The sequence below is a fragment of the Protopterus annectens genome, chromosome 6.part1 (assembly GCF_019279795.1).
Source record: "Protopterus annectens isolate FY-2018-M chromosome 6.part1, PAN1.0, whole genome shotgun sequence".
NCBI lineage: Eukaryota > Metazoa > Chordata > Ceratodontiformes > Protopteridae > Protopterus > Protopterus annectens.
Window position 1 is genome coordinate 232,748,307 of NC_056738.1, and position 22,366 is coordinate 232,770,672.

The window sequence follows — 22,366 nt, forward strand, 5'->3', positions numbered from 1 at the left end:
CTGATGGTGTAATTAAACCCACAGCTAGGACAGCTGTTTAATCATAGTCTTACCTCTGGATATGTACCCAGGGAGTGGCGCACTGCAACTGTGGTCCCACTTCTGCCTCCACCGACCCTGGAAATTACCGTCCCATTAGCTTGACAAGCCTTATCTGCAAAGCCATGGAGAGGATCATAATGGACCTCATAAATAAAGACATAGAATTTGCAGACTTTGGATCCATCCCAGTTTGGCTTTGTCAAGGCAGATCATGCCTTCTAAACTTGGTTGACTTTTTGAAACAGTCACCAAAGCCATTGATGAGGAAAGGCAGTCCATACAGCCTACCTCGATCTGGCTAAGGCCTTTGATACAATACCCACGGTATCATTGAAAAACTCATCAGCTTAAATGTTAACCCATACATCACAAGATGGGTTGCAAACTGACAGAACCCACAGGGTCAGAGTTGCTATGTCAGACTCAAAGCCTGTCACAAGTGGTGTACCACAGGGCTCAGTCCTCTCTTGTTTGGCATCTACTTTTCCAGTACAAGCAAACACAGGAGGGTTATGGCTGACAAAGTTTGCAGATGACTGCAAACACATCTGACACAGATATCCTTCAGAAGGGTCTCACAGAAACGTATAACTGGTGCCAGAGCCATGGCCTAAAGTTAAATGCCAAAATGCATAGTCATAAAAACAAGGTTACCCTAGCTACCAAATAGGTGGCAATCCACTGAGTACAGAAGAAGTTATCAGGGACCTGGGGACCCAGGTTGATAGTAGTCTGTCATTCGACACCCATGTAGCTAAAGTAGTTAGGAAGACCTTCTACATTGCCCACCTTATCATGAAGGGATTCTCAACTAGATCAAGGGAGGTCATAGTCTCCCTATACTCATCACTCATCAGACCAATGATTGAATACAATGCCCCATTCGAATGTATCTGACCCGACACTTGCAGCAGCTGGAGAGGCCACAAAGTTCCTCACCAAAAGGATAAAGGGTCTCAAACATCTGTCCTATGCTGCCCGACTGAAAGAACTCCAGCTCTATTCAGTAAACGGCTCAGAGGTGACCTTTGCCTAACATACAAGGCCATGTCAAACCCAGATTTGATGAATATGCTTCACCTCAAAAATCTAGATCCGTCAGAGCCACAAGGGCGGAGGCGTAAACCATTAATAGGCGTGCTGGAGGATAGATTCATCACCCAAAGACTCCCTATGCTGTGGAATAAAATCCCGGTATATGTGAGGCAGAGCACCTCGCTGGCCTTGTTCAAGAGAAATCTTGACCAATGGATGGGAGATCGCAGATATACCCCAGGGATTACCTCAGTGTCACTGCTCAACAGAGGCACAGCAAAATAATGGGTATAGTTCCCCATACTAAAGGGGTGGCTTAAGCCACAAAACTATGGGCTAGGCTTGTAAATGCCCTCGGGCAGATAGCCTAGTATGAACCTATGAACCTATGGCATACTCAAACAGCCTTTCATTTGATTATAGTATAAGCCACCCAACGGTGTGATCCTTGACTCAAGATAATTATCACTTTTGAAGTGATGGCCTGACTCCATGCGCAAAAAATGGGAAAAAGAGGTTGTAGATGGATGGATGGATGGATATGTACGTTACCCATTGTTTGTAGGAGTCATTTTACTAATCCCAATAGTATATCATTTTTTTAGGCAACTGATTATTCTCTAGTACAGAAGACTCTTGTGTTTCTTTTATACTTACCTGGCAACAGATTGGGTTTCTGGTAGCTCACTCACTGTGCTGTTTCTGGGCTAACCTGCTCCTTTCACCCTTGCTTCGCTTGGGCTCACTTCACTCCCCTACCCTACCCTACCCTACCCTACCCTCATTCCCACACACCCCCATACTCCTATAATTTATAATTATCTAACCACTCCCTCTCCTTTCCCCAACCAATCATAAAGAAAATCACCTTAATTACTAAACACCCCTAATAGTTTCTCCCAGCAAATCATAACCCATCACCACTAATTTAGCTTCCCCACATATCCTTTTCTCAGTCCTCTCTGCCATGTTGTGTGAGTGGTTAGAGAGTGTTAGTGTAGATAGTTATAGTGCAAAGCACAATACTGCTACTAAAACAACTAACCTTCACCAACCCCCCCCATGCAATACAGACAACAGACATGCTTACTCTTAGCCCTGCTAATAATTCTAGTTACTAGCACATACAATACCACATACCACAGCAGCCTAACAGAGCCCACCCTCTCACTCTACTTTTCACAACCACCCTGAAAGATCTAAGCCTGCAAACATCTCTGTAATGTGTGTGTAGTAAAGCTGAGATGTTAATTAAAGAGCAGGAGACAAACTACTTTCTCACTCTAAAATACCAACACACTCAGAAAATGACAATAAACACATACTGAAATTCTTAAAAACTCAAGCCATAATTACATCTAAACTAGCCTGCAGTGGTGACATTCACCCTAATCCTGGTCCATCCCCTTCCCACCACAACTCCGACGGAGACAACAGCAATCTTTCCCACTCAACACCCATACACCCCAGACATAAAATGACACTTTGCTACTAAATATCAACATAAAAAGTATCAAAAACAAAATGCATGAACTGCATGTCATCCTTGCTCTGTACTCCCCAGACGTCATTCTTATCACTGAAACATGGTTAAAACCAGACATTTCTAACAATGAAATTATGCCATCAGGATATAGTATTATTTGTCAGGACAGGTTAGGTAAAAGAGGAGGCTGGTTAGCTCTTCTCTTCAAATCCCATCTATCCTTGGAAATCTTGGACATTAAAATTCAAAAATTTCATAACGCAGAGCTCCTTATTACTAGACTGGTCATTAACCCTAGGAAACAAATAAACATAATTGGCATCTATATCTCACCAGGAAACAATACTCGGATACTAGAACACATACTATATTAGGTATCAGAAAAGCTCCGTCAAGTAACAATAATTATGGGTGATTGTAACATAGACTGGGATGAATGTTCTTCCCAAACCCCCCAACATTTTATCAGTCTGCATATCTTCACCCAGATCGTTCAACACCCCCACCAGATATTATGAAGCATCAATCAAACAATCAGTACTAGATTGGATATAAACTAATGGGCTATCCCTGACAACTCACTTTGGATGCTTACCAGACAGCCTCAGTGATCATCTCCCAACTTATCTACTTAGGCAAAACATCAAGTCTACCAAACAAATTATCTATCAACAAATAAGGAATAAAAAAATCTCAACCTCAGCGACCTTATATATAATCTCAAGCACTATAACTGGATGCCACTCACACACCTCCATCTAGAAGAAGCTGTTCACTACTTCAATACCACCTACCTATCTTTTCTAGATGCTCAAGCCCCTACAAGGACTATAAGAGTTAAATCTAACCATGTTCCATGGTTAACTAAAGAAACCAGATCCCTACTACAGTCAGGAGATAAAGCCTGGAAACAATGGCACACAACCAAATTTCATGTAGTGCTACAAACCTATTGTGAACTCAAAAATCAATCAAAGAAACAAATTAAACAGGATAGAATCAATTACTGCTCCAAAGCCCAAATCAAGTATCACAGTAATCCACAGAAATTTTGGACAGCCATATACAATATACTACAACCAGGCAAAGTTAGCACGCCTCCTCTTACTGCCCCAATACTAATGACAATATTGCCACCTAATTCAATATATACTTTACTGAGGCTATCCTAGCACTCTCCAATAAACAAAACCCTTCTACATCTGCAAACTACTCTCCACCAAACTTAAAACCATATTCTCACTACAACTGGTACAAATGGACATAATCAAAAACTCCTTAAGAAACTAAAAACAACCACCCTAGCAGTAGACAACCTACTAGCAGACTTTCTAAATTTCACTGCTGATGCTATTGCCTATCCAGTATCCATCCTTATTAATATATCCTCAACTGAACACCAAGTTCCCAACATTTGGAAAATTGCACATATAATGCCACTTCACAAAGGAGGCCCTTCTACTGACTTCTCTATTGCCCAAAAGCAGTCCTATCCCCACTTTCTAAAATCCTTGAAAGGATTGTTCACAAATAAATCACAGACTACCTGCATACTAGCAAAGTACTAACCAATACCCAGCATGGCTTTCGAGGATATCACAGTACCACTGCCACCTTAATGGCATTCTCTAACACTGTCAACCTTCACAGAAATAATGGTAACTATGCATCCTCTATCTTTTTAGATCTCTCAAAAGCCTTTGATATGGTCTCACACAACAAACTCCTAAATGTCCTCTCTGATCTTAACCTGTCCCATTCTACCCTTGCCTGGTTCCAGGACTACCTAAACAGGTGTCAGCAAGTTGTACACTGGCAACAAAAAACTATCACCCGTCCTACCCATAACATTAGGGGTCCCACAAGGATCAGTGTTAGGCCCATTACTCTTCTCCATCTTCACTAATAACCTATACACCTCAACCCCACAAGCGTCACTCATTCAGTACCCAGATGAGTCAGCAGTCATCTGTGCTGCTACTACCATAGATGAACTTAAATAACACAACAATCCTTCCAAGCAGGAGAACCATGGCTAACCAATTCACAATTAATTCTAATCCCCCAAAAACTAAACATGTTATTCCAGCCAACCAAATCAAGTCCAGCTCTGTGCTCTTTTAACATAATCTTATTAGTCAGTACAAGCATTTCACCCTCACCTCATACCAAGCTGTTAGGAGTTGAAATTGACTGCAATATGAGATTTGTTGCCCACATATCTCACACAATAAAAAAGTACACAAAAAACTTGGAGCATTATATATGAAGAAGCAATACTTTACAAATGACACTAAAGCCATAATTGTAGAAACACACTTATCTACACTACTATATGCAGGTCCCATACTCACTAGCCTAAGAAAATCTAAAATAGTGAAGTTGGAAACCTGCTACAATAAAATTGCTAGATACGTCACCAATTTCCCATCGAGAGCTCACCATTGTATCTCCCTTAAAAAGCTCAGTTGGCTTGAATTCCCACATCTCTTGCTCTACAACCAACTAAACATGGCCCATAAGATATTCTACCAAAGTGGAAAAACACCATCACTCCAAAATATACTACTACATTATTGCAGTGCCAGAACTTTACGCTCCGCCAGCAAACCACTTATTAAAATCAATACAGCCAAAAACTACCTACATAGTTAGCGAATAGGGATTCTCCAGCTAAAAGTCTGGACTTCACTACCTTATGAAATATCATCTATCCCAACCCTCTCTCAATTTAAATCAAAGTTAAAAACTCACTTTCAAAACAAATGGGGTATGTCCTTGTAATACCCCAGACTAAATCACTTCTTTCTTAAGGTGGTTAATGACTAGTCCTATAGTTTCTCACAATCAGGTCTATTTTGGATCTGTCACTACTAACAGTCTTGAAAGTCCCTTAATATACATCTTCTTGAAATGCTGTAAATGTGCAAACTACTTAATCAAAGTGAAACTCTGCTCCACTAACTAATCTCTCTTCTACAAACCAAAACTGTAACTATCTTCTTTATCTGACATCCCATTTCTATGCTAATACCTTACTGTGTAATTACTTACTTATTTGATATGTGTAAATGATACATCATACATAACTGTTATGTAATTAGTGCCACTTTTCTTGTACAACTTTTTTCTTTTTTTCCCTGTATAAATGCCACTCTGCATACAATTTTCTTGTATAAGTGTTATATATATTACTTTTTTATTCATGTGGAGCTTTTCTCCCCGGGCCTCCGCTGAAAATGGATGTGTCCAGTCGGACTATCCCAATAAATGTAAAATAAAATAAATAATAAATAAAATAATCTATAGCCATGTCGTGTGTTTACAGGAGTCTGCACACCCAGAGGACAATGCCAATAGCAGAGGCCGGACAGTTTCAGGCCTACCAAAAAATTATGTCCTAGTACAAAAACTTAGAAAACATGGCATGCGTCTGGGAAAGGGAATGTTGATCAAATTGCAGGAGATCATGTTGGGCATACAGTGTTCCAAGACATAAATACCATATGAGAGAGGGACAAAACTGCACTTTACAACAGTGCTGTAAGTGTATTACCAATATGGTATGCCTCAATAAGGTAAAAGCATGATCAATAGCAAATAAGCAGTCAGACAAGGGGTAGGAATATCTGCAAACAGCAGGCTGAGAAGGCTTTGGTGTCCTTGTACGTGGACACTAATTCTGTGATTATGCCTGAATTAGTGGACTTTGACATCAGGATGGACCCCTCTCAACATATCTCTGTGGATAATGCACTAAGTTTGTCTGTCTTACATTAGATTTCTGTACAGTTGTATTGCACATAGTTCATACTGAACACAGCAGCTTTTGGCAGCAGAGGCAGGTCGGTTTTGTATTGTACATGTTGTACGTTATATGGACACATTTAGCAGGCTTGTCACAGCGGCATAGTTTTGGAATAGATAGTCTTGCCTACTCTAGTTTGTATTTGGTCATGCAGCCACAGGACATATTATTGCTATGGTGATACCTGTACAAATTGGACACAGTGACAGGCTCATGGTAGCTCCTGTGCTGGGGCTGCTGCTGCTAATGAGATATGGAAAATTAAATTACAGTTTGATGGCATAGTAGTAGTATCAGACATCCATTTTGTATGCAAATCCACACTCAATCCATGCCGAAGATTGCATTTCTCTAAGGTATTAACTGAAAAAGAAACATGTTCTGTTCTGTATTTTTCACCCTGTTCATATTCAATTATTATTTTCCTTTTGCATCATGTTTTTTCGCATTTATCAAATACTTACCTTCTTTATAATTCAGAGCATCATGTCTTCCCCATATTATGTTATTTTAAATGAATCATTTATAAAATCCTGTTTGTATATTGATGCAACCCTGCACTGTTTGAATTTAAACAATGTCCATTACAACTTAAAACACCCACCTTGGGTCAGATTCAATAAAGCCTATAGTAAGTGTACACGATATTTATTCAACAACATTCTTATCACATTTTTTGTGCTTTCTAGTCACTCAGAAGAATTGCACTAAGTGTACACATAGTCTACACTTTCTGGTAACCTTTATGAATCTCTGTCAATATTTAAAGCTGCAAGAATATCAGTAGGAAAAGTAAAATTAGAAAGAAGAATGTGTGAGTTATGTCTGTGTTGTCTGTTCATTCAGAACAATGTACACTTAGTGTAGGCATTACTGGATCTTGGGGTTTGACTTTATATATCACATTTCGCTCTTGATGTAGTGAGATTTTTTGATACAGCCTGGTTGTTGTTGTTTGTCTTTTCGGCTTTTCCCGGTTAGGGGTCGCCACAGTGGAACTCCGGTCTGCTAATGATTTGCAGTAGATTTTTATGGTGCCAAGTTGGCAGCCCGACGCCCAACCTTCCGTGAAGGCACGCCCATTCACGCAAGTCTTTTGGAAGCCACTCGACCACGGGGAGGACATGCAGACTCCACACAGAAGGCACTCCAGCCGAGAATCGAACAGGAAAACCTCTTGCTGTGAGGCAACAACTCTACTGCTGTATCACAGCGACATTTTTTGATACATTCTGATTTTGTCTTTCGGCTTTTCCCAGTAAGGGGTCGCCACAGCGGAACTCCGGTCCACTAATGACTGCAGTAGATTTTTTTACGAAACGCCGAGATGCCAGCTCGATGCTCAACCTTCAATGAAGACACGTCCATTTACGCACGCATATCTTTCGAACGCTACCCAACCGCGGGGAGGACATGCAGACTCCACACAGAAGGCACTCCCAAGCCACGCAGAGAATCGAACAGGAGAACCTCTTGCTGTGAGGTAACAACGCTACCGCCGTAAAACATTCTGATACATTCTGGTATGATCCTTAAAGCTACAAGTTTGTTACATATGCAGTGAAATAGCAAAATTCTGATAGCGTTGTCACATAATCATTCACAGAGATAAACATATCTGAGTATTAACAACTTTCAAAAATAGGACACATAAATCATGTAATTAACTTAGTGGTCTTTCATGATGTTTTTAAAGGCAAGCTTGAACCTCTAACAGTAGCCTCCTCATCCTTACAAAGCATCAAATAATCATAATAAACGTTGGAAGTTGTTTTTATGGAATTCATTCCATACATCCTTTCCCATCCCCTAATTTTCATAAAAAAGCTAGTGTGAGACTGGTCAACTTTTTCTCCAGAAGGGCAAATTGCCTATAGAGTGAGGACTTCGCCTTTCCCCAGGTTGCTGCAGCCTTGGAGTTGATATATATTTATTTATATTTCATTTGTTTACCAGGAATGTCCGACTGGGCCAGAAGCCCATTTTCAGTGGAATCCCAGGGAAAACAGCTCCAGTACAGTAGTTTAAAGACACAATTACAATGACAGTTGTTAAGGTAACAAAGAGAAATATGTTTGGTTACAGTTTGGATAAATTAACATAGCGTATTAAGAATGCACATCAGAGAAAATGAAGCAGAACATCACAGCATGTCCATGGGAAAGGTGGAATGAGCAATAATAGAAAAACTGTAAGCAATATGCAATGCACAACAGCTAATTAATAACAGCACAATTGTTCTGTCCCAATAAAGCTTGTCCCCATAAACTGTCTAGTTGACAGTATATCAAAACTGTGTAAGTAGGGGAAAGTGGAGGAGATGCAGGGAGGCTTGCACCCCCCAAACAAATATATTTTCTTGTGTTTTGTTTTAACTCCTGAATATTATTTGCACTCAGATGATTTCATTCATCTGTGATAACACTTGTGTGAGGTAATCACAATTATACAATGACTGGCCCTAACATTCAAAAATGAGCACGCTGATTGGCCAGCCCAACAAGCGTGCCCGTTGTAAATCCGAGAATATACTAATGGAATAAGGTCCAGTCACCTGGACTTTTTCCATTAGTATATCCCAATTTTTTTTTCCTTGTCCAGAGGTAGCAATGGAGAAAGGAAGATCTCTGTTGCTTTAATCTCGCTATGTTAAACGAGTTTAACATAGCGAGATAGCTTTAAAAAAAGCAACAGAGGTCTTCCTTTCTCGGTTGCTTTTTTTTAAAGATATCTCGCTATATTAAACTCGTTTAACATAGCGAGATACTTAAAAAGCAACAGAGATATTCCTTTCTCTGTTGCTACCTCTGCATAGCACTGATGTACTGCGTAAGCATGGGACCCCTTATGGATGTGCAGTACATCAGAAATGCCCCAGGATACCTGTGGAAGGGTAGCACAGAGTCATTATGCAAAGACATTATTTAAGAAAAGTATTTTTTTTCTTAAATAATGTCATTGTATAATAGCAATAACCCATGGCTGGGTGTGGGTAATAGTGGATTTTTCCACGGTTGCCTTTGTTTGGTCACTTGGGCTTCACCCTCTTGACCAAACCACACCAACCGTAGGTAAATCCAGCATTACCCACACCCAGCCATGGGTTATTGCTTAAATTGCTTCACATACTTCTCAAGGAGACAATGAAAAAACATAATGCAGCCTGCAATTAAGCACACTGAACCAATGTGCACTAAGAAAGAGTCAACATTAAGTACAATTATTTCACATCATCGCAAGAACATATTAAAGATAAACATTACAAAATACAAAGCTTAATGAGGAATTCAACAAAGTGTGCTCCCATTCATACATTAACATTTTGCTTCCTGGCATTACCATTAAAACCTGTTTCATTGTTTTCTTATTTTACATCATCTGCTGTACAATTATGCAGTATTAAATCCACACAACTATGGACTTCCTTATAAAATATTTTATTATATCAAAATGTTTTTATTCTCATCTGTATTTAGTCACAAATCAGCACTGTTGCATTTGCATATCTGCCAAATTTGTCATGTATGTCAAGTACAGACCTTACTAATTTATACTGTGTTCCCCTGTTACATTCATTGGTACTCGGTTTACAGTAAATAATTACAAATATGCTTAGTAGGCAGGGGCTGTATATCAAACCAAGCACTTAAAAACAGTTCTAAAAAATGTCTGCAGAGTCTCTGTCTGTGTTTTAGACACCTGGAGAGAGGTGGTATGGAGAATAGTAATTGACAATACAAATTAAGTCTTACATAATTTGAACTTTTTATGTAATGCATATAATTCCATCTAAAAATCAATCACTGGAGGCCAGGAGTGTAGCCAGAAAACATTATTTTTGCTCATGCTCTCCATTTTGTGCCCCAACCTGTCTCAATTTAAAAATGTACACATTTATCTAGTTGTTGCCCCCATGTACTTAATAAATGTAGCCATGATTTCAAAATTTCAACTATTTTCTTCTATGGCTACAACAAAGTTTATTTTTAGAAGTGTACTTCTATCATTCATTGTTAATAGTTATATAATGGGCTCAGACCTCTCAACTGTCCCTGTTTTATAGAGACACCCCCTGGATGTTTCTCAAAGTTTTGTTCCATTCCTCCTAAAATTGGAAATAATTTTTAGAATTTCTAAGATAATAGTGTTACTGTCTACATATGTTCACAGATTCCAGATTACTGTGTCAAATCTTAGGTGTGTCTTATCAATGGAGTAATTAGCATGAGTGGTGGTTTTCCTAAAAGGCACTATAATGCATTTCTTAGCACTGAGTTTTAGTCCCAGACTCTGATGACAGTCATGTGTGTATGTGTGTTAGATCATTTTGTAAGATGTTTGTGTTGTGGGGGTATCCATGATAGCTCCCAGTTTGCAGTTATCCATGAAGTTGGTCAGCTAAAGGCCCTTGACATAAGTCTTTCACTGAGAAGTAGATACTAAATAGGAGCAGGCCCAGCACAGAGTCCTAAGGTATCCTGTTGTTAACCATTCTCTTAGTGGAGGTGGTGTCACCATTATTGACATTCTGGGCCCTGTCTGTGAGCCACCTTGCTATCCAGTGAGTTATGCAGGGGTTTATGACCAATTTGGTGAGTCTGTCAACTATACCTGAGTGGGATAATGTATCACATTCCTTAGCCTGGTCCAGGTAGGTAGTGTGCACTATTTCTCCTCATCCATTGCTTTGGTTTCTTTCTCAAATAACTCCGCCAGGTTTAGTAGGCATGATTTTCAATTGACAAAGCCAAACTTGATTGGATTCAGGGGCTGAAGGTTGTCTATGTCTTTGTTGATCATTTCTTTGATAATTCATTCCATGGCTTTGCATGTTAGGCTAGTGAGACTAATAGGCCCATAGTTTCTGTGGTTGGTTGATGGTCCACCCTTGTGAAGTGAGATAATTGTTGCAGTCCTCCATTCTCTGAGCAAGTTATATATTGATCTATGAGGAAGTTTGGTTTAGACAGTTGAAGCAATATTCTGCCCTCAGTAAGCTACCATGTTTTTGTGAGATATTCGCATAAAAGATACTGAGCTGAATACAAAACGTATGTAAGGCTACATGCTTGCTGGGGACTCAAGTCTATAAAAGAACATATTTATTTGTAAAGAAAAAAAATATAACAGCCAAATTGGTTTACAGTTCAAAATTATACCAATACTTTTGGCTACTTTACACCAAATATTTACAGTCAACACTGCCCCACTACGAAATAGGCTATCTTTTTAGATCCCAGGATGTAGGCCTCAGCAAGGTCCTGATTGCAGCACTGTAGTCCAAGTGATTCCTTCTCGTGTATACTGTAAGTTAGCTTTGGTTAGGCTGAAATACTCCACACCTCCGATGTCTTTTAGGTAATCACTTTCTGAATTTCCACATGAAGAAATATCTTACCATCTTGCTGCTGCAGGGTGCCTCTTTTCGCACAGCATTAACTGCCAATCACTGCCTTATTAACTATCAGTATTGAAACTTGTCATCACCAATCTACATTTAAAGGCATATGTACTCCAGGATGGGAATAACTGGGGAGGAGTCAATCTTACAGAGGCATCAAGTATTACCTTAATATTTTTTTCATAATAATGCTCACAGTGACATCCCCACTGTGGGCCAGTAATCGAGCAGCCTGAATCCTCACCACTGATAACTGGAGAGGGACGTTCACTTGAAACAAAAATGGATCCACCCAGTATTTCTAGATGCAGCTCTACATCAAGCACAGTTTCCCTTAGGAGTACACAGGGAACACACTCAGTCTTGGGGTTGGTTTCATCTCTCACTCCAGATCACCAATAAGACTCCCCATTAGCATAGCTATAGAGGTGAATCCTCAGCTGAGTGTCCAAGCAAAGTCCTCTACCACTTCTCTGTGTGAAACCAGTGCTTCATGTCCCTTCTGCAAGCAGCTGACACACACATACACTCTTTGAGATTTGATTTTCACACACACACACACACACACACACACACACACACACACACACACACACACACACACACACACACACACCTGTTAAAGGCTGGCACAGATTTACAGGCTATGTCCCCTTCTGCCCAGACTATAAGGTAGATACACTGCCACCAGACACTACAAAGCCAACTACTCTAAGGCTCTTAGAAAGTTACCCAATTATACTGAGGGAAATTAATATTAATACAAATGATAGTGTTTGGCCAATGCAGTAAGGCTTTCAGGAATGACCACAGGGTCACCAAATAGATATAAGTACTCTCAAAAGTTAAAATATTCTCTAAAGGACCAGTCACAATGAAAAGTTTAAATATATTTAATAATAAAAGAACATGAAAAGTCTAAATATCTATTTACAGTAAATAACAGAGTTTCAACCAAAGGAAATATTAAAATAACACAGATGAATAGATTCCCAGAGATACAGAAAGGCAGTACTTAACTAATCTCACTATATTTTCCTGACTGATCTAAAGAATTATTATTCCCCTGGTCAATTAGTAGAGCAAGGCAAGAGCAACTGTTTTGTATCTAGCTCTCTAAAGTACAGGCTAACAAAGAAGGTCTTTGGCTAATGAAGTTCGCAGATGACTGCAAACTAGGAGCCATAATCGAAACTCCAAATGATGTGGACATCCTACAACAGGGCCGCACTGAGACAGATGCCTGGTGTCAAAGCCATGGCCTCAAGCTCAATGCCAAAAAGTACACTGTAATACCTTTTGGTAAAAACTCTTTTACCCATGAACTACAACATAGGCGATAATCTACTTAACACCAAAAGTGTGATAAGAGACCTTGGGACACAGGTGGATGGTAGTCGCTCCTTTGATAATCACATTGCCACAGTACTCAAGAAATCCTTCTGCATGGCACACCTCATCACAAAAGGTTTCTCATCCAGGAAAAAGAGGTAATTCCCCTCTGCTCATCACTTATTAGGTCCATTATAGAGTACAATCCCCCTTTTGGTATGTGCCTCACAACCTATATGATTGAATACAGAACCTATATGATTGAATACAATGCCCCATTCGGAATGTATCTGACCCGACACTTGCAGCAGCTGGAGAGGCCACAAAAGTTCCTCACCAAAAGGATAAAGGGTCTCAAACATCTGTCCTATGCTGCCCGACTGAAAGAACTCCAGCTCTATTCAGTCGCTTACCGCTTGCTCAGAGGTGACCTTTGCCTAACATACAAGGCCATGTCAAACCCAGATTTGATGAATATGCTTCACCACAAAAAATCTAGATCCGTCAGAGCCACAAGGGCGGGAGACTTAAACCTCGACACGGCTATTAATAGGACGTGCTAGATTCATCACCCAAAGACTCCCTATGCTGTGGAATAAAATCCCGGTATATGTGAGGCAGAGCACCTCGCTGGCCTTGTTCAAGAGAAATCTTGACCAATGGATGGGAGATCGCAGATATACCCCAGGGATTACCTCAGTGTCACTGCTCAACAGAGGCACAGCAAAATAATGGGTATAGTTCCCCATACTAAAGGGGTGGCTTAAGCCACAAAACTATGGGCTAGGCTTGTAAATGCCCTCGGGCAGATAGCCTAGTATGAACCTATGAACCTATGAACCTATGAACCTATGAACAAGACATCTACTGGAACTGGAAAAAACACAGAAATACCTCACAAAGAGGATTACTGGCCTCAAACAGATGCCCTACATAGACCGTCTCAAAAAACTCCAGCTTTACTCTGTCACATATCGCCTACTCAGAGGTGATCTTTGCCTAACATACAAAGCTATGTCAAACTCAGAGCTGTTGGACATGCTGCACTTAAAGAAATCCCAATCCTTCCGAGCTACATGCTCTAGAGACCTAAACCTTGTCACCACAATAAACAGAACATGCTGGAGGGATAGATTCCTGTCCCAGAGACTTCCCATACTCTGGAACAAACTACCTATTTTTATCAAACAAAGCTTATCATTAGCACTCTTCAAGAAAAATCTTGATGATTGGATGGGAAATAAGAAATTCACCCCAGGGATAACTTATGTGACTCTGCTGAGCAGGGGCACAGGAAAATAATTTTCTTGGGTGGCAAAAGCCAGGGTACCTTTTTGGCTAGGTTTATATAGGCCCTAGGGCCAATAGCCTAGTACCTAGCTATGAACCTATGAAGTGTATGAGGGGTCCTTCCTTGTCAGATTACAAAAACAGACTGCAGTGAGACTTCAATGTCATCTAGTGTTAAACATCATTTTTATCCTAGATTGCAGAATGACATCATATACATCTGGTTATTGTTCCCATGCTATCCCAGATGCTAGAAATTGCCAGGATTTTGCATATTTGTGTCAATAATACACACACACATAGAGTTTTGCTCAGATCTGTTGCAGCTAGGTTGATTGAAATTAACCTCTTCTCTTCCAGTATTCTGTGTTACAATATATACATTTTTTTCCAAAATAAATCTTTATTATTTTTTCCCCAATTTTTCATACAATAATACACAAAACAAAGAAAAACAAAACAGTACTTAAAAGAAACTTATAACAACAATACTACAATATATATACATTATATACATGAATGCTTCCAACAGTTAAATGAGATCAGTATACATTGAAATAAAATTCTGAGAAAGAGTATTAAAAGATCTAGTATCAATATACAGGATTATTAATACTGACTTCCAAATTAAGTATGTACGTCCAGGGTTAAACTGGATTGAACATTAAGCCAACACAATATTGAAGATTTGCTCCCATATTTTCGGATTGTTTATATTTTTCTTATGATCCTTGATTAATAATTTATGTGCTAGAATATGTTTTATCGCTACACTTTTAAAATTTTCTCATGAAGTCTGGGATGGATTCAACCAATTTGTAGCTATATAAAGCTTCATTAACAAGAAAATATTTATAAGTATGATCATTTGGGATCTATCCAAGTTATTTGGAGGAATATGTAGAATCATAAATTCCCAGGAAAGTGTGGAATGTTGATAACCCATATTTTGTAATTGAATTTTTAAAGAGTTCCAAAGTTTAAATATACATTTACAGCTCCAGAACATGTGTAGAAGATCAGCTGTTTGATCAATACAGTATGGGCATTTGGGTGAATTTTTGGAATTGAAATTATGCAGACTGAGACGAGTGTAATAGGCATTATTAAATATCATCAGCTGAGTAAATAATAACTTTTGAAGAAATACAGATTTTAAGGTTAGGTTAATTGCTTTTAATATTTTATTATCATCAATCAATGGTATTTTATCCTTCCAGTATTTTGACAAGAGTATTTGATTTTGATATTTCAAGTCTTTTACCAGATTATATGTAGACATTATGAATTTAGAGTCCTGTATAAGAGTTTGCCATAAATTTGAACAATTAGTTAAATCTACCTCCTTAATTCTGAAATCACTAAAATAGTTTATGGAAAGATCATTTAACTGTCTCATTATAATTAAATAAGATTTAGGAAGGCTCATCTCCTTTAATGTATTATGTATTGAAATACCAAGATAAGGATATAAATCAAGTACAGTTAAATTGACTATAAGTGGAAATTTTTTAAGATCTATTAATTGATTATTGATTTTCAAATTTGGATTCTTATGAAAGGGTTGGAAAGTCATCATATATTGCAAGAGATCTAAAGATTGAAAAAAATTTTGTAACGATATTATGTATAATCTAATATGCTCCATTACAGCATATAATTTGAAGGTATCTTTATTTAAAAAGGGTAATGCCTTAGGGTTAATATCCAAACTAACAGCATGTTTGTAATTCAAAACCACCCACTTAGGTGACCATTTACTACTGGGTATCTCAAAGTTAGCCACTCTTAGAATTCTATTAGAATTTATTATTAAATAATATAATTCAAAATTAGGTAAATCTAAGCCTCCCTTATTTTTTGGAGTCATCAATTTATCATAAGATATTCTAGTTTTTCTAGGCTCCCATACAAATTTAGCTAATTCCGTATAAATTTGTTTAAAGAATTTCTTGGAAATTGAGACTTGAGAAGCTCGAAAAATGTATAACATTCTGGGGAGTACATTCATTTTAATGACTGAAACATTTGCCATTGTTGGTAATTTCAGATTATTCCATCTTTTTAAATCAGACAATATATGATCCCAAATCAGCTTAACATTATTCACATAGAAATCTCTATTACCTGTGGAAAAAACAATACCCAAATATTTTATTTTTACTTTGGATTTTAACTGACCTACCAATGGTAAAAGTGAAAAGGGTTTAGGCGTTTTTAAAGGAAATAAATTGTTTTTTTAAGATTTATTTTATAATTGGATATCTCTGCAAATTCATCCACTGCTTTTAATATTTTCTTAGTATCTGAAACAGGCGTCGTACAGTAGATATTAAGGTCATCAGCAAAAGCATCCATTAATATTTTAATACCATGGATTATTGGGGCATTATGATATGTATTTTGCTTAATATGTAAAAATAGTGGTTCTAAATATAAATTGAATAATATAGGAGATAACGGACAGCCTTGACGCGTTCCATTCTTAATTTGTATTCTTTTAGAAAAGTTTTTATTAATGTATAAAGTTGTATAAGGATTATTATATATTTTTTTTAATGTTATAATAAAGCATTGGGGTATATTAAAGTATGATAAAATATCAAACAAAAATTTTAAATTAACTCTATCAAAAGCTTTTTGTGCATCAATTATGAGTGCGTAAACATTAAGATTCCTATGACTGGTGTAAGAAATTAGTGTATGAAGTGATAACGTATTGTCAGTAGTTTGTCTGCCGTTTATAAAGCCAGCTTGTTCATTAGATATTATTAAATTTATTACCTTCTTAAATCTATTAGCTAAGATAGAGGTCATAATTTTCATATCTATATTTAAAAGTGAAATAGGCCTATAGTTATCCGGGTTTTGCAAATCTGCATTTTCTTTAGGTATAAGAATTGTTTTCGATGCATTAAAGTGTGGATCATTAATTTTATTGTTGATTATATAATTAAATATATGCGGAAGTATTTTACCAAGGATATCACAAAAGGTTTTGTAAAACTCTGCAGTCAGACCATCCGGTCCTGGAGCTTTATGGGGTTTCAAATTATTCATTGCATCTATTATCTCCTCAGAGGAAATTGGCTTAGTTAAATCCACCTGAGATTCATCACCAATTTTCGGAAAGATAATCTTCTGCAGAAAATCATTATTAATCTTATTTGTAAGTAATCCCTGATGTTCACCATACATTTAAGAGAATATTAATTCAAAGATATTCATAATATCTTCAGTATTAGTATATCTTTTATTGTTAAACTGTATTTCAGGAATTTGAGAAGGTATTTTCAATTGGTTAATGATACGAGCCAATGTCTTTGATGGGGTCTGAATATGATTGGCATATTTTACCAATATTTTATGTTCATGAAACGACAACCTACTATTTTGAAGCAAAAAAAGATCCTTTTGACATTTTAATAATTCTGTTTCAGTTTGATTGTTATAATTCCTAATTAAATCCTGATCTAATAGCTTAATTTTAGATTCCAGTTCTTGTATCTCTCTAGTTTGTATTTTCTTATAATACGTAGCTTTTTGGAGAAAGATCCCCCTTATTTGTACTTTGGTTGTCGCCCATTCTATATCGGGTGAATGTCGCTGTTTGGAAAAGTTAACTAGTAGAAGATTAAAAGTCTCTTGAATTTCATGGATTATATGTTCTTTATTTAATAAATTTGGATTTAGAGACAAATTGTAACCACTATGTCGTAGACTATTTCTAATGTCTTTGTTAAAACTTAGTGTAATTCTAGAATGATCCAATAAGTATCGAGCTTGTATAGATACGCAAGGATCTAAATTAATTAGTACATCTGAAATCAAGAAAAAATCTATCCTAGACCACATTTTGTGACAACTTGAATAAAATGTAAAGTTATTTGTATTTAACTGGTTGTTTGTATATTTAAAGGGATCATATAATTTAAAATCAACTTTAAGTTCACTTAATGCTATTACTGCTTGATTATTAAAAGACCTATGTGAACTTGATTTATCCAATTTGGGATCTTGATATGCGTTCCAATCACCTCCTATTATTATATAACAATTATTATACTGATTAAGGATAAAGTAAAGTGATGCTATAAAAAGTTGTTGATTGGTACATGGTGCGTAAATGTTAAGAAGTAAGACTAGTTTATCATAAAGGGTAGATGAAAGAATCATGTAGCACTATCTTCCCTCTTTGTCTATTTTAGAGTCTAGAATTTTACCTTGATATTGATTTTTAATAATAATAGCAACTCCCGCACTATTAGTTTTCCCTTCTGAAGCTACCACCTCTCTAATGCATTTCTTATCCTTAATAACTGCCCATTGGTCAAATGGGTTTTTTGCAATAAAGTAAAATATGCCTTCGTCTGCAGAAATAAATGAAGAAATAATTTCCTTTTTTTCAAGTTCTGGAGCCTTCCATGAGTCTATTATCCACATAGTAAGATCTTTAATTTGTTTAAGTATACTATAAATTTGAGAAACTGTAATAAATTCAAATATACTAGCAAAATATATATTATCTGGAAGCAATCTTGAAATCCCGTCCCATACCAGTGCCTATCCACTATACCCCTGGACCAGGACATACATAGGTTTCTTACATTGTTAAAATTTTACAAGTAAATAACATTACTAAATGTATATTCTTTACCTTGAAAAATATAACATCAAAGTCATGCAAAAAAACTTGTAACAGCTACAACTAACTCTACAAAGCCTAACCAAAACATTCCCTAATAAACACTGTTAGATATCCACATCTCTTGAACAATCTGTTTAGTTAAACATATCAAATAAATGTTCTTAACTACACATACAATTACTATCATTCCTCTCCAATAAATCTCAAATGTTTATTTAATTATAATAATTGGTTATGTCTCAGTAAATTACTTAAGAATATATAACAACAACAGTTAAACCTAGAGTAATCAAATATGAGACACTAACCCGTGTTAAACTGTAGAATTATTAACTTGAAGATAATTAACCAAGTATACTATCACTTGAGAGAAAAACTACAGAAAAGATAAATAATTAATCACTTGAGTATTACATTTGGATCTGACTTTATTTGCAAAATCCAAACTATCTAAGATTTTAATGTCAGCGAGTGAGGTGGTTAAAGCGAGAGCTTAAACTTCATTTTAATGACTGGTATGGTTAAACTATAGGATAATGAATAAATAACATAACCCTCCTAGTAGTCAGAGCCTACAACGTGTTAACTACCTTTATGTAAGCCCTATCTATACTAATATCAGTAAACCAAATTATATACTTAAAAATAGAAACTAACTTATATATGCTTATACCCTAAATTAAAATGTTAATACATGCCCAAAGCATCCCTCACATTCTTGGAAAACCAACAGTGGAATATCTCACGGTCTCTTTACCTACTGGGTATCCCACCACTAGACCACCTCATTATCTAAACATATGCAATATTAATACATAGCAGCAGTGATATATTATACAAATTTATTTAAAACTTCAGCATTCAGTGTAATATTCCTGAGAAAGAGAAAAAAAAAATGTCTAAAACATATTATGTAAGTTGTTTATTAATACAGCAGCAGCATCAGATAATCAAGAAAATTTTCCAAGGGTAATATCACTGAAGATATATGTCATCTTGTCAGACCATAACAAACTCTATCATGAATAATAACCTTATCTTCTATTAACCACTATAGAGAGAAAAAAAAATGAATGCTACAAAGCAACTAATCTATCTTCAAGTATTATAATTGTATTAAAAGCTGTAGTTCCACTAAACAATCTATTAATTAACACATTTTAAACAGCCACAGCATTAACTAAATTATTTACATACCTGAATGAGTTAAAAGTTTACTTTGAGTAAATAAATACGTTCTACATATTTTAAATGTCCACAGATGTTAATACTGCAGTCTAGTTACTTTTCCCTTCTTCAGATAGAAATTCCTGGTTTTTGAGCTTATAAACTTGTCCTCGGCTTCGCGACGGGGGAACCATTAAGCGGACGGACTTCCAGATGCGTCACTTCGAAAATGAGCCCTCAGTAGCAACAGAAGTATTTCCTGTTGATTCGTGAAGGCGCACAGTTCGTGAAAGCCATAAAATCTCGGAAATCCTTCGCAAACGATCAGGAGCTCTAAAAAAAAAAAAAAAAAAAGACTAGATATCCGATTTCCAAGAGGCCTGGTGCACTGAAAAGACAAACAAAGGATTTAGAAGCCTCAAGTTACAGCAAAAAGCGAATCCAACTACCGACGTTGTGGCAATCCGACTGAAGGGCCAAATCACGCTTCTGAAGCAGGCAGAGACTTGAAAATCTTCAGGAAGGTAGCTTTTGCTTCTTTTTTTATAGATATGGAATATTTGGAACCATCGACTGTAAAAATTAGTGTGTTAGGGTATTTCATTTGAAATTTAATCTGCTTTTCTATGAGAAATAATGCTTGTCTAGCTTGCCTTATTTGCAGTGGTAAATCCTGAGCCATGGAAACTTTATTATTGTGCCACATAATATAACCTCCATTCTTTTTTACAGTTTGTATTATTTTGTTTACGTCTTGGTAGTTGAGTATTTTGACATATACTGGTCTAGGTATATTTGAAGCTTGTGATTCTCTGAGAGCTCTGTGGGCTCTTTCTATTACTATTTGTTTAGCCATATCAGAGTCACTGAGCAGCATTGCAAATATTTGTGTAATGGTTGGAATTAAATCAATGTATTGGATAGTTTCTGGTATCCCTCTGATAATTATATTATTCCTCCTGGATCGTGCCTCCAAATCCAGAATTTTATCTTCCATAGAATGTATGTCTAGGTCATGCATGTCCGTTTTTTTAGCAAGCAGTCTTATTTTGTCTTCGTTCTCAGATATTCTAGCTTCTGTTTTATCCATCCTTTCAAGAATTTGACTGCAGGTAGTGCCAAAAGATTGTACCTGATTAGATAGCTCTTTCAAAGCTTCTTGGATGGGTAACAAAGCAGTTTTAATATCTTCCATATTAGCCAGTTGGTCCGGTTTATTTTTCACTCCAGATTTTAGTAGTTCCTGCTGTTTGGTTATCTTATGCCTTTTCTAAGTTAAATCTTTTTCTGGTGATTGAGGTTTCGATAATTTGTTTTTTGTTGTTGTTGTTTCCATACTTTTGTCTTCTTTTGACATTATAAAGCAATACAGCACTTACTATAGCTGAATAGTAAATAAGCCAAGTTTACTGATCAGACATTTCCTTTGTTTAATACTCTCGTCAGAATCAGTCAATCAATCAGTTCTAATCCTGTTGAATTCTCTAATTTCCCCAAGTTCATTCACCTCTCAAGCAATACTTGAATGTAGTAGTTTAATTTTAGCCAAAAATGAATGTAAGAAAGCTCATGGTATGTCCTCAGGGTTAGATTTTCTTCAGGATATTTGAAGAGCTGTAGATATGCAGTGTTTACAGAATGGCAGCCATCTTTGATCATCACAATATATACATTTTAACAGGTAATACATGTATAAATAACACTGCATTTCTTCTTCTGTCCAGCAGGACACACTGCTGATACCTTTTTAAAAAAAGCAACTTTACAAATACATTTTCAACACAAACATCTGTACAAAGCAGTTTGATATTCAAATAACATATAATTCTTTACTAAGTTCCAGCTTGCTTGCTAGCATATCCACTGCCCTACTTCCCTGGCATAGATGGCAATACCTCACATCATCACACTCACCCTGTCAGATATTACTTGCGTGGCATTTCTGAGAGAAAGATTAATGTTTACTTAGCATGCTCTGTGTTAAAAAAAACTAAGAAGGGTTTTCTGAGATCTCGCTTAAAATGCAGGATGTCGTTCAGAATTTAAGAGTTGTTTATTTTTCAGGAATGAAACTGTGATACTATATTATGACCTAAAATACTGTATCACATTAACTTATTTTAGACAAGGCCTTAAACAGCCTTTTTTATTGTGCTT